This window comes from Drosophila montana, unplaced genomic scaffold (genome assembly GCF_035044405.1).
Source record: "Drosophila montana isolate Dmon_TW-CO22-7 unplaced genomic scaffold, ASM3504440v1 contig_2_1, whole genome shotgun sequence".
Classification (NCBI taxonomy): domain Eukaryota; kingdom Metazoa; phylum Arthropoda; class Insecta; order Diptera; family Drosophilidae; genus Drosophila; species Drosophila montana.
This window is the reverse complement of record NW_026997875.1, coordinates 850,813-862,833: the sequence shown is the minus strand read 5'-3', so window position 1 is coordinate 862,833 and position 12,021 is coordinate 850,813. Positions and strand designations below refer to the sequence as shown.

The following is a 12,021-nucleotide window of genomic DNA, read 5'->3' as shown; positions in this document are numbered from 1 at the left end:
GTCGTAATTCACGGCAACCACTTAAGATAAATCGCTGAAGTTGGCTACTTTGCCCAGTTTGTTGGCCAGGTAGGCGCGACTGCTGGCTCCAGCTCCAGTGGGCGTGGCCACTGGCACTGGAAGAGGCACTGGGCGAGGCGCAGGCTACTGAAGTAGCCGCTCTGCTGACAAGGCGCAACCGATCGCTGGCTGCGAGGCTGTAACTAGGGATGGGGATGGGGATTAGGAGGGGGGTTGGCTGGTCAGTTGGAGTACAAGTGGGCGGCTCCACAGCCCTACCAGCCCTTGAGTGGCGCATAATGAATTTGCGTTTGGGGGATTCCGGCCAAGCCGCAGTTAGAAATTAAAAGCAGGCGGAAAGGATACACACGCACACACACACACACACACACACAGTGTGTGACAAGACACAGCAAAGGATAAAAGATTCCCAGGAGTCGGCGCTGCAGTAAAAGCAATGCTGATTACCCAAAGGTAAAGTGTAATCTGGGACAACAAAAAGAACGAGTTTGTAATCCTTTTTAAAAGGCCTCGACGCTTGAATACCCCTATTTGAAATTCGTCATATATGCGAGCTCTCCAGCTAAACGAAAATGGAAATACAATTCATTTATGGGGCCTAGTGTTACAAAATGTTAGCTAAAAGTATAGAATTTAGAAATAAGCCGTAGAAACAGTTGGAATTGGAACATTCTTGTTCAACTATTAGTTGTTCCATTTAAAAGAATAAAATTTTTATTAATTCATATTGCGATAATCGAGAAAATTTCTTTGGAATGTTCTGAAACCACTTGAAGTCTTAAGCTGAAATGTTATTTATTTTTAGACTCAATATTTAAAAACTCGTCAAAACCCTTAAAGAAGTCAAGCTGTGCTTCAGATGTCTTATTTAATATTCTCGTAAGCCCCTTGCGTAACATTTGGTAACAGGGTATCCTCCGCACAAAGAACGGGGACGACGGCGACGGCGACGAGAAATGGCAGCAGACAAATAAAAATTCCACTCAAGCAGATGAAAATGGAACGGAAGTGGGCGGCACTGGGGAGGGCGGGACGGTGCGGTTGGGGAGAGCTCTCTGAGCCAGGCGACTTTGAGAAGGAAGCGAAAGCTGTGAAATGGGAGCACGAGCATGAAAATGTAAAGTTGCCAGGCGGAAGGCAAAAAAAAATAAAAATAAAATAAAGAAGAAGAAGATACAGAAGCAGAGGAATAGACAAATAGACAGACGCACAGCGAGAACTGAGACAGACAACAGACAAACCGACAGTTAACAGTTAGAAATGAGCAGAAGAGGCCGACCAAATAGCAGAGCATGAGTGCCGTTGAAGAAGAAGAAGAAGAAGAAGCCAGCAGCAGAAGCAGAAGAAGAAGAAGACAGCAGACGCTGACGCAGACGTGAATATATTGCCCGAGCCCAGAGACGTAACCAAGCCTCCGCTGCCCACAAGCCGACTGACTGACAGAGCGAAAGAGAGAGAGAGGAAGAGAGAGATTCAGTCAGTCAGACAGCTCACAGGGTTGGTGGGGCTTTGAGGGGGGGGGGGGAGGGATGGCTCCATTTGGCATTGCAAGTCAGCTTCTTTTCTAAGAATTTCAGCTGCTTCCCTTCCGCTGCTGCTTAACAAAACCATAGAAAATGCCAATGAATTGTTTGTGTGTGTGTGAGAGAGAGTGAGAGGGGGTGTGGTGGGGTGGGGTGGGTTAGCTTGGAGGGCATGAAATTTGAAAAGAGCCGAAGCCGCATAAAAAACTTTTTGCGCTTTTCGGTTTGAAGTTGCAGAGAAAAGACTTTGAATCAAGGGGCTGAGGCGTGCTACACAACTTTTTTTGGGGCGCCAAAAACTTTAATAGAGCAAAAGGAAAATCAAAAGGAAAATGCGGCTCGCAGCGAGGAGATTTTCCTCGTCTATTGTTGAAAATTTTATTCTTGTTGTTGTGACATTGCCATGAAAAGCAATTAGAACTGATGATTGTCGAGGGTTTTCCCCCAGCATTAGAATATCTATGCATGTACAGCTTACACACACACACACACACACACACACATATACAAGCATAGAGAACTCATCAAACTCTTTGTAATTGACGTAAAGTTGGAAAAGCGCCTAACCAAAGTTTTCTAATTAATATCATTTCCGTTTTAAGTTAAAGTTGAGAAGTGCTATCATTAACATTGGCCAGAATGCAGTTGCTGAAAAGTTTCGATTGTTTTCGACACATATACGTATTCAGCATGGGGCTAAGTCGTGACTCAACTATCGAAGCTGTCGATTAATGATGCAAACTTTAATAGTCTACCACAGAAGAAAACCTATAGATAGATAGATAGATAGATGGGCAGACATAGGTAAAAAGGAAGATCGTTTAAGTGATTGCTGAGAATCTGAGTTTTCTTGGAACTATCGATATAATATATCGATAATTCTTCAGCTATTTAAATGTACACATGCAACTAAAAATATAAAACCCATCGAATTACGATATAATCGAAATAATAGTGTCTCATAAAGTTTCTTGTCGCTATTGCGAATGTAAAGACTATCGATAGTTTTCAGTATTGTGTTATCGATCTCTTAATTAAGTTAATTACTTTATATAATGATAGCTAACGTGTTGAAGACTAACGTGTTCTGCTGGTATCGATAGTTGTCTGTAGTTTTTCATATCAAGTTACCGATAGTTTTGTAACTAACACGAATTTATCGCATGGCCCGTTCTTTGAACGGTTTCTAGCACAGAAATGTCTAAGAAAACTTAAACTTGAAGCCTTTCTATTTAAGTTTAAGTGCGATGCTGATATCGATAAACATCGATCAATAATGTGCACTTCGATAACTTTTTTTCTAAACACTATCTGCAATTTACGTTTTTACTGTATATAATAAAGTGATTAAGCGAGAAAATTGGTCATCCAAAACTCTCACCTAGCTATCCATCGTCTATTTGATATATTGTTTCTTGAAAAACATTGCCGAACAAATAAAAACGAAGTCCACACGCCGTTAAGTTGAAGAAATATATATTTTGTACTTTAAATGAATCCCAAAATAGTCTTCAACATGAAAATTCGCCCCGTTAAAGTTGACTTTATGAAGGATCCAAAGGGATAAGTCCGCCGTGTATGTACTCCCAGTCAAGTTGAAATACAACAAGCCGACCAACTTTGCAGCGCGAATTGTTCAGTGCCCTGTGGCATTACTACAGCTGCAGTAGCAGTAGCAGTAGGAGAAGGAGGAGGAGGAGCGGGAGCGAAACCCATTTGCCTGTAAGCAGTCGCCAGTCGCAGTTAAACGAGAGCTCAGCGAGCTGTGCAAATGCGAGGGGAAGAGGCAGAGGCAGCGCAGGTCGCAGTCTATTTGGCGAAAATTACTTTCATTGCACGGCATTTTCAAGTGGGTGTGCGTGCGAGTGTGTGTGTGTGTGTGTGTGAGGGGAGGGGCTGTCAGGAGGGGCGAGGCAGCTGCAGCTGCTGGCAAACTAAAGAGTCCTTGAGCGTCTGATTTTGTGTATAGACGCGGACGCTATTTGTTTTTGCCGAGTGCCGAGTGAGATGATGCCTCTGTGTGTGTGTGTGTGCTTGTGTGTGTACCTGGGCGCGTGGGCGTGGCAGCGTGGCACGTGTGTGTGTGTATAGGCAAAAAAAAATTACGCAAAAAAGTAACAAGACGAGGGTCTGCCACAAAAAAGAGCGCAGAGAAAAAAACCAAAGAAATAAAGCAAATGTCGTGCATTTGCTGTCTCTCTCTCTCTCGCTCTCTCTCCCTCTCTCTCTCTCCCACACACACACACATACACATACATTTGCCTTAACTTGAAACAAAAGCGCAAAAAGCAAGAAGCAGAAAAAGCCATGTATGCTGGCCACAAAACAAAAAAGAGAATGCAGGCAAAATTTAAAAAAAATAAAGTCGAAGCATGAATACCCTTTGCAGAGAAATTGTTAGATGTTTTATAGAAAAAAACGGTACATAGATAGATAAATAGATAAATATATATTGAAACTATTATTGGATAGCAATACTTTTTTTCTTTTATTCATCTATATATCTATCTTTTATATCTATATCCGTATATAAAAGTGAATGAGCGCGTGTAAAGCTGCTAAGAAAATAAGAAAATTTCTTGAACAACTTTTTTAGCAGGCAGCTCGTTCAGCTTAGCTCTTCAAGCCAATCAGGAATATATACGAATATGTACATATTACTGTCATGCTGCATCTCTAAACTCAAACACCCTGCGCTGTAGGGCATCAGGCATTAGAGAAAGTCGACTGCGGCACAAGGCACGACTAACTGCAGGCTGAGGCCGCCTAATGAGCGCTGGCCAGGACGGAGCCAAGTTAAAAGCGGGCTTGGGCTGGGCTCAGCCCGAGGACTGCGGACTACGGACAGTTGATTAATGCCAGGACGAATGTGCCGTGTGCCGTGTGCCTGGCAGTGACAACAGCTGAAGTGGAAGTCCGAGGGTTGTTGGGCAAAGCGGAGGGGGGAGGGGGGGGGGCATGGGCCGAAGCTTGAGGCCGAGTCAGCTACAGTCTCGCTCGTCTTCATTTCCATGTCATTGTCATAACAAACAACAACAACAACAACAAGAACGAACAACTTTGCCGCCACTCAAAATCAGATTTTGTTGCTGGAGCAGCTGTTGATGAGCAGGGGCAACAGTCACATTCATTATTATCCAGTTGCTCCTTGTTCCTGCTCCTTGTTGCTGCTCCTTTGGGGCAGTTGCTAGGCCTGGCGACATTTTGCTTTGTGTATGCGAAATGAAATGTGAAAAACGTGCTTAGACCTTTGGCTTTGGCATTTTCTCATCGGCTGCTCGTTTGAAAGTTTCTGCTTCCATTTACTGGCCCAGCTCTGCTTCAATCAAAGTCTAAATGCCCTTTAAGCTGGCCAGGAAGTCTATAGGGCCAGACCTTTATTTCCTGCATTGGGACATAATCTCAAATCCCAATATGGGGTATTTTGTGCTTTGGAAACATTCGAGAGTCAACAGAAATAAGTCTAAACTGCGTTTGGCAACAAACAGCATGAGTTTTGGCTGCGATTTCATGCCAAATGGAACTTCTTAACATGAGCTAACTTATCAGAAGCTTCTCTTCTCGAGACACGGAATACGTTAAATCATTTTCTCAATTAGCTCACGAAAATTTGCGCCTGAAATTGTAGTTGAAATGTCATGCAAATTAAAACTCAACTGACTTCTCGAATGCTTCTCGCTTTATATCAACTCTTGACTACGAACTGTCTTCTTTTTACAATAGCTCAAGACACGACAGAAGCCTGATAATTCAGCTGAGTTGCAGACTGTAACTGCCTTAAATGAGTTAACTTCTCTAATGCTTCTCCCCTCTGTACATGCCTTAGAGGGCGCTTAAGAGAAGTTGATAGCCAAACGAATGGCATTGGGCAATGCTGACAACAAGCAGCTGAAATTCTCGCTGATATTTCATGCAGAGTAGAACTACTTTATAGTAAGTGAACTTCTCGAGAGCTAAGTTTCTTTCTGCTGCTCGAAGCCCATTTGCCCCTTACAAGCAATCTCACCTTCAATAGCTGAAAATCCAACTGATAACTCATGCTAAGTAGAACTGGCTTATTAACTATTCTATTCCACCAAGTGCGTGGTATCTGTCCGTCGAACAGCAGCACAATTAACGCTCAATTTGCGGTTGCTGTCAAAGTAACTTGACAATTTGTGGGCAGCTCTTGAAGTGAAAGAAGCTGTCGAGGCACTCAGCTCCGCCTGCTGCTGACGTGGCACTGGATTAGCTCCAAAGTTAATGCTCATGTTGTCAGCTAGACGCTGGTTTTGCGCTTAAGCAAGTGGCTGTATGAGTGTGTATGAGTGTGTATGAGAGTGTGTGTGTGTGTGGGTGTGACGTCTAAGTTGGCGCCTGAGAGCAGCTGCCACAAATATTACGCATACGCCGCGTGGCGCATGCAATAAACATTTGTCTGCACTGTATACAATTGGCGGCATTTAAGGGCATAAAACAAGCACACACACACGCACACAAAACAAATGCACACACACACACACACATACACAGACACACATACATATATATACTTATACCAAATTGACCTTGAGCACACGCGGCGTATACGTAATGCGTCTAAATTCAGGCGCTGTGCGAACCATCAGACAGCCAAACAGACAATCAGTCAGTCAATCAGTCAGTCAGTCAATCTTTAAAGCCAACAGCAGCCTTAAGGCCCATCAACATTTAGCGAAATGTCAGATAATTATAAATAAAATGGAAAGCATAAACAAAGACAGAGCACACAAGCCAGACAGAGACAACAAATAGAAGGCACGCATGAGACAGAGTAATCAATAAAATAAACACGCACACACACACACACACACATACGCACACACGCACAGCTGGCAAATGGCTGGCATTTTGGTAGCCGAGCCCCAGCGGGCGGGATGCGGCAGGACGAAGCGACTCCTGCGCCTAGGCAAACAAATTTCATTTGCCGACAACGAAACAATTTTGCCACGTGCAAAGCAAACAGAGACAAGCAGAGCGTGGGAGAGTGTGGGCGAGAGAGAGAGAGAGAGAGAGAGAGAGAGAGTGTGGAGAAGGGCAGACACGTTGCAAAACTTATGTAACACGTGCGTGTGGCAACGGCAACGGCTGCGTCTGCGGCATGGCCCGCCGCCACGCCCCTTAACCCAAACACTTGATGCCAAAGGCGACAGCCAGCCACGTCGAAGGCTCATTGAATATGCAAATTGTGCCGAAATAATCCACCAGGGGCGGCACTTGCTAAACTTAACTGAGTTGTAAGGGAGGGTGGGGGGTGAAAGAGGGGGGAGTGGTGTGTGCTAAATGTATGTGTGTCGGTGTCTGTGTCTGTCTGTATCAAAGACAGGCGAATGGCACAGTGGTACATTAAGCAAGCGCAGCTAGCACATGTACTACCTTTCTATGTGATTCTCATGAATCAACGTAAGACTTAAGCGTGTTCGCACTTTGATTATAATATTGTTTAGTTATATCTGTTTTAACTCTTACTGCCTGTATCTCCCTCCATTCTCCCTCTCTCGCATGTTATTTCTCTAACCCGCAAATGCACTGTCTTTCTATGTGATTCTCATGAATCAACGTAGGACTTAACAGGGTTCGCATTATAATATTGTATAGTTATCTCTGTATCCCCCACTCTCTCTTTTCCTCTCTCTCTCTCTCTCTCTCCGATGTTATTGCTCCATATTTCTCTTTTTCTAACCCTTTCTTTAATTATTTTTTTCTTCTAGGAACGCAAAATACTGTTTCCCTCCTACTGATAGCTGTTTTTTTCGGGTAAGTTCACACTTAAATATATATGAAAAAAATCAGATAAGCCGAGCTTATTTGATATTGTTTCGACACAGTTTGCACCAGTGTGCAATGTCTTAACATGGAAGCTGGCTGATAGACAGACAGGCAGACAGGCTGACAGGCAGTGAGACAAATGTCAGAGAGTCAAGGCGAAACGACGGCGTCGTTGATGACTTGTGCTTGGGCCCAAGCTTGGGTTTGGGCGCAGCGGAAGCGACGGCTGTCAAGTGAAGAGGAAATTCACAAGACAGCGGCACAGCCAGAGACGGCGACGGAGACGGAGACGGAGACAAGCGACAGACGCGTATGACGCAAAAGCCAAGAGGCGCCGCCAAAATGGGCTGCGGCTACAAACGAGCCCGAAAAAGCGAAAGGGATACACATTAATGTGGGGCGAGGAAAGCATAATCAACAAAGTGCGTGTGTGTGGGTGTGTGTGGGTGTGGGTGTGTGTGTGCATGTGGTAAGTTCACGAGTTGACTGTGGCTTGTGCTGGTGGCCACTTTGCAGCGCACACACACACAGACGCACACGCAGGCACACTTGAGAGCGCGTGCAAAAGTTGAGCCAAACTTTTGACACTTCGACCGCCGTCGACATCGTCATTTTTTGGGTTCGCTTTGCCGCAGCACATGCCGCCGGGCTGCTCGAAGCTGACACCCCCCCCCCCCCCTCCCCTCTGCCTCGTAGCTGGGCGAAACCACTCAAAGAGCAAAAAGCAGGTCACACAAGCCGTGCGGAGACAGCAGGATGTGGGCCAACGCCCATAAGTAGGCTACAGTTGGCTTAAGCTACAGATGCACGACATCAGATAGGAGCATTCCATTAGGTCGACACCTTTAATTTATATATTATAGTATATTTATGCACACACGCACACAGCATATTTTATTATATTTTATTCGATTATACAGCTTGGCAATTAGTTGCAGCTAAGTAAGTTTCTAAAAGGAGAATCGAGAGGCGATTAGGGAGTAGCTATAGGCTGTGTGGAACTTTGTGTAGATAAGTTTTCCATATGAAAGTGAGATAATACTTTTGCAGACATTTTCCCCACAGGTTTTCAGATATATTCCGAAATATTACAGCTCCTACATGCTAAGTTGGGTGGAAATAGCTTGAAAAACAGAATATTTTGCCAGACAGGAACTCAACTTTCGGCCGATTTGAGCTATGCAATATAGCAGGTCGATCCTGACAAGATTTGACTCAGAAATAAGGATAATGGAGAAACAAGTAAAAGCCGAGTTTGGCCAGAATATATTGACAAACACAATAACCTACTTTCGTTCCTATGGGAACTATATGAGATAGAGCTCCGATCCGGCTAAAATTAGCCACACAGTTTTGTTAAGCAAAATCTAAGCATAAATGAAATGAAAAGATTTGAATACTACGCATACGCCTCGTGCGCTACATACAAATTCTAGCATAACTCATACGACCTGTTGGCCCTTGTCTTCGCTAACTTCTCAGCTGTCCGGCTGCAACAGTTATCTGAGGCACAGTCAACACTCGCATATGACAAACTCTCTTGTTGCTTTAATCAACGGCTAAACGTGAATTAACTAAATTCAGCGTTAAGACTCCGGAGTGCAAACAAAGCGCAAACTTTACACACATTTTACAATATTTATTTAATTCCAAAGCGAAAAGTAGAAAATGTGGTCCATTTGAAGCAATAAAGCAAAAGTGTGAGGCAGAGCCAGCGTGTGTGTGTGTGTGTGTGTGTGTGTGTGTGTGTCTGTGTGTGTGTGTGTGTGTGCGCGCCCCGAGGGAGCCAGCAGCAGCAGCCTGGTGGTCCACATAGCACAGTAAAAATATGAAACGCACATGGCACATAAATTCCCAGCTTAGACGACGTCGTCCTCGTCGTCGTCGTCGTCGTCGCCAGAAAAGGAAGCGAAAAGCTGCAACACGCAAAAACCAGCCAGTGGAAAGGGGGCGTAGGGCGTAGGGCGTGGCGGGGCCCAGATAAAGTGGTGCGGAGTGTATGTGGCAGGCATAAAAACCAAAGCAGACAAAAGCAACAAAAATTGCTGGCCAAAAACGAGCGCACGAACCAAACACCAACAGCTGAAACGACCAGAACGCAGGCTGGGGCACAGAAGGATGTGACAGGCGGACAGTCGGGCAGGCGGACAGTCGGGCAGGCGGAGTGGCGGGACGTGCGACGGTTGCGCCAAGGCGAGTCACAATGCGGGCAGCGTTGTGCGACCAACGCCTGACTGCCTCCCGGCTGCCTGACTGGCAACTTTATGCGCCAAAAAAATAAAAGAGAAACGAGTGTACAAGCCGTCCTTGCTCGACTAATAAATACCCTGTACATACGATTTTCTGTCAATAGCAGCTCTGATATCGCTTTAGAACCCTTCGAAACAATTTCGATATTTATCGATTTCCAGTTAATGGTCAAAATATTCGGAGACTAATATCTGCCGAAACTACCCAAGATACTAGGAAAGGAATTTTCAATATTTATCGATTTTTAAAAATTGAGCAAAATACGCAGAAATTAACTAGAGCCTAACTCTCACATTTTACGAATCAAAGTATTTAAGCAGACAAAACTAACCAACGAACGACCGAACGTCTTGCCGTTATAACTGTTTGCAGGGTATAAAAGAGGAAAGAGGAAAAAGCAGGCGAAATTCAGCAAACAATTCACGAACCGAAAATCCACACGGGCCACGCAGACGGCTGTCTGCGCTGCTTCTGCTACTGCTGCGCTCGACAGTAACGACAATAAAACAAAATGAATGGCTGAAAGTTCTATATACACACTCACACTCACACACACACAAAGTAAACATATATACACTACATACAAACATTGCGTCGTATATAAAGAAGAAGCAGAAGCAAGAACATTTTTTGGATAAATGCCGCAAAATATAAAAGCAAGCGCGCCATCTGGCGGCAGCAAGCGGCACTACCAAAGCTAAGGCTGAGCGAGCGAGAAAAAGTGAGTGCTAGAGGGAGGGAAACGGAGGGGGGAGGGGGAGGAGAGCAGCTGAGCGCGCGCACTCAAAAAATATAAAAAAAATAAAAGTAAAATAAAATAGAAAAAAATAATATAAAACTGGTTCATGTCTAACCAAATTGTGCAGCAGCAGGCTGTGTGGCGTAGGGTAGGGTAGGGTGTCTGTTGGATAGGGTGTCTGTTAGTTGCGGGCTTTTAGTGCTTGGGCTGCGGCTGCGGCAGCGGCAGCGGTTTTTGTTGCTGCTGTTCATAACGAGCGCCAACGATGTTGTTGTTGTTGTTGCTTTGTCTGCCTGTCTGCCATTTACTGAGTGTGTGTGTGTGTGTCTGTATTTGTGTGTGTGTGGGCTAACGATGAGCCTCAGCCAAGCCGTAAACGTTTGTCGTTCTGTCGTTAGCGCCGGCGACCTAAAAATCAGTTAGTGCTCCTCTAAATGTGTGTGCAGCTGTATATACAGTTATATATGTATATGTATATATATGTGTGTGTGTGCTGCTAAAAGGAGTGTCTGCTCTAGAGACGAGACAACAATAATACCAACAACAACAGCACCAGCAGCTGTGCTGAACAAAAAATGTAGCATACATTTTGGGGCAAATGTATGCAGCTTTGGCTAAGGCTGAGCAAGGTTTTTGCTTGTGTGTGCGTGTGTGTGTGTGTGTGCTTAGTGTGTATTTCTGCTGCTGCTGCTGCTGTCATGTGCGACCAGACAGACAGCAGCCGGGTAATAGACAAACAGGCAAACAGCAGCAGTCGTCAGAGTAGAGACCAGGTTTTCAAGAGCCCTAAGCCTTAGCCAAACAACAGCTATTAACTGCCACACCCACCACCCACACACACATACTCTCGCACACACACAGAGCAAACATTTCAAGCACGAAGAGCTTGACTTTATTTCCAACTTAAACTGGCAGCAATAAAAACAAGAGGACGCAAAAATGTGATGCCGCTCATTGAATACCCTTGACTGAAAGCAGAACCAAGACAGCTAGCTATATGAGTTAGTAGAGCGATATTGATGGCAAAAGCTAACATTCATATATCTGAATAATAAAAATGTTTAACAAGGCAATAGCTCAGCTTGAGTATCATAGATTAGCACTGACTTCTGCACACAAACACAAAAAGCGTTGCCTACTTAGGAGCGCAGAGCTTTAGCTGCAGCTGCCCAAAAACTGCCGCAGTACATGTGGCATATATGTATATACCTGTGTGTGTTTGTGTGTATACGTCTTTTATATAGGTTATGCAAGTGGGGCAACAGTTTTTCGTGTGCTGCAGCCAGTCGCTGCCCTGTTAATTGGGCGTGGACGCGACCGCAGCGTGCGGATAGCAGCTGCAGACATGCTGGCGGCGGCCAATCAGCACCCAACCGTTGCCCCATCCCCCCTTCAGCTTCTCAATCAACCCCGTCCCCTTTCCGCACACACACACACACACACACCCCTAACCGGCTGTCTGATCGATGGCGCTGTGGTCACGCGAATGGCAACCGCAACGACATCAACTCTGAGGGGGGAGGGGGCGGGCGGGGGACGACGACCTACATTCAATTTGCTGGCAACCGCAAATGCGTCTGACAGATGACGATTAACATTCATGATAAAGTCGATGATGAGCTCAGCAATGACGATGATGATGATGATGATGCTGACTACCTAGATGATGCAGATGATGAGAACGCAGCAAACATCAAGTGG

General features: G+C 45.0%; 1 protein-coding gene and 1 long non-coding RNA gene across 4 annotated transcripts in view; one reads left to right on the top strand and one right to left on the bottom strand.

Annotated features, from left to right (window-relative positions):
• Snoo (Sno oncogene) overlaps nt 1-12,021 on the bottom strand; it is a 121,503-nt gene that overhangs the window by 48,828 nt on the left and 60,654 nt on the right. The window lies entirely within an intron of this gene.
• LOC135430285 (uncharacterized) overlaps nt 1-12,021 on the top strand; it is an 84,858-nt gene that overhangs the window by 52,672 nt on the left and 20,165 nt on the right. Inside the window, exon 1 of one of the 3 annotated variants that reach the window (XR_010436584.1) lies at nt 7,268-7,319. The exons of the other annotated variants lie outside the window; for them this stretch is intronic. This is a non-coding gene — a long non-coding RNA (uncharacterized LOC135430285). Of the gene's footprint in view, nt 1-7,267; nt 7,320-12,021 lie in introns of those variants that run through there. 3 annotated transcript variants of the gene reach the window in all.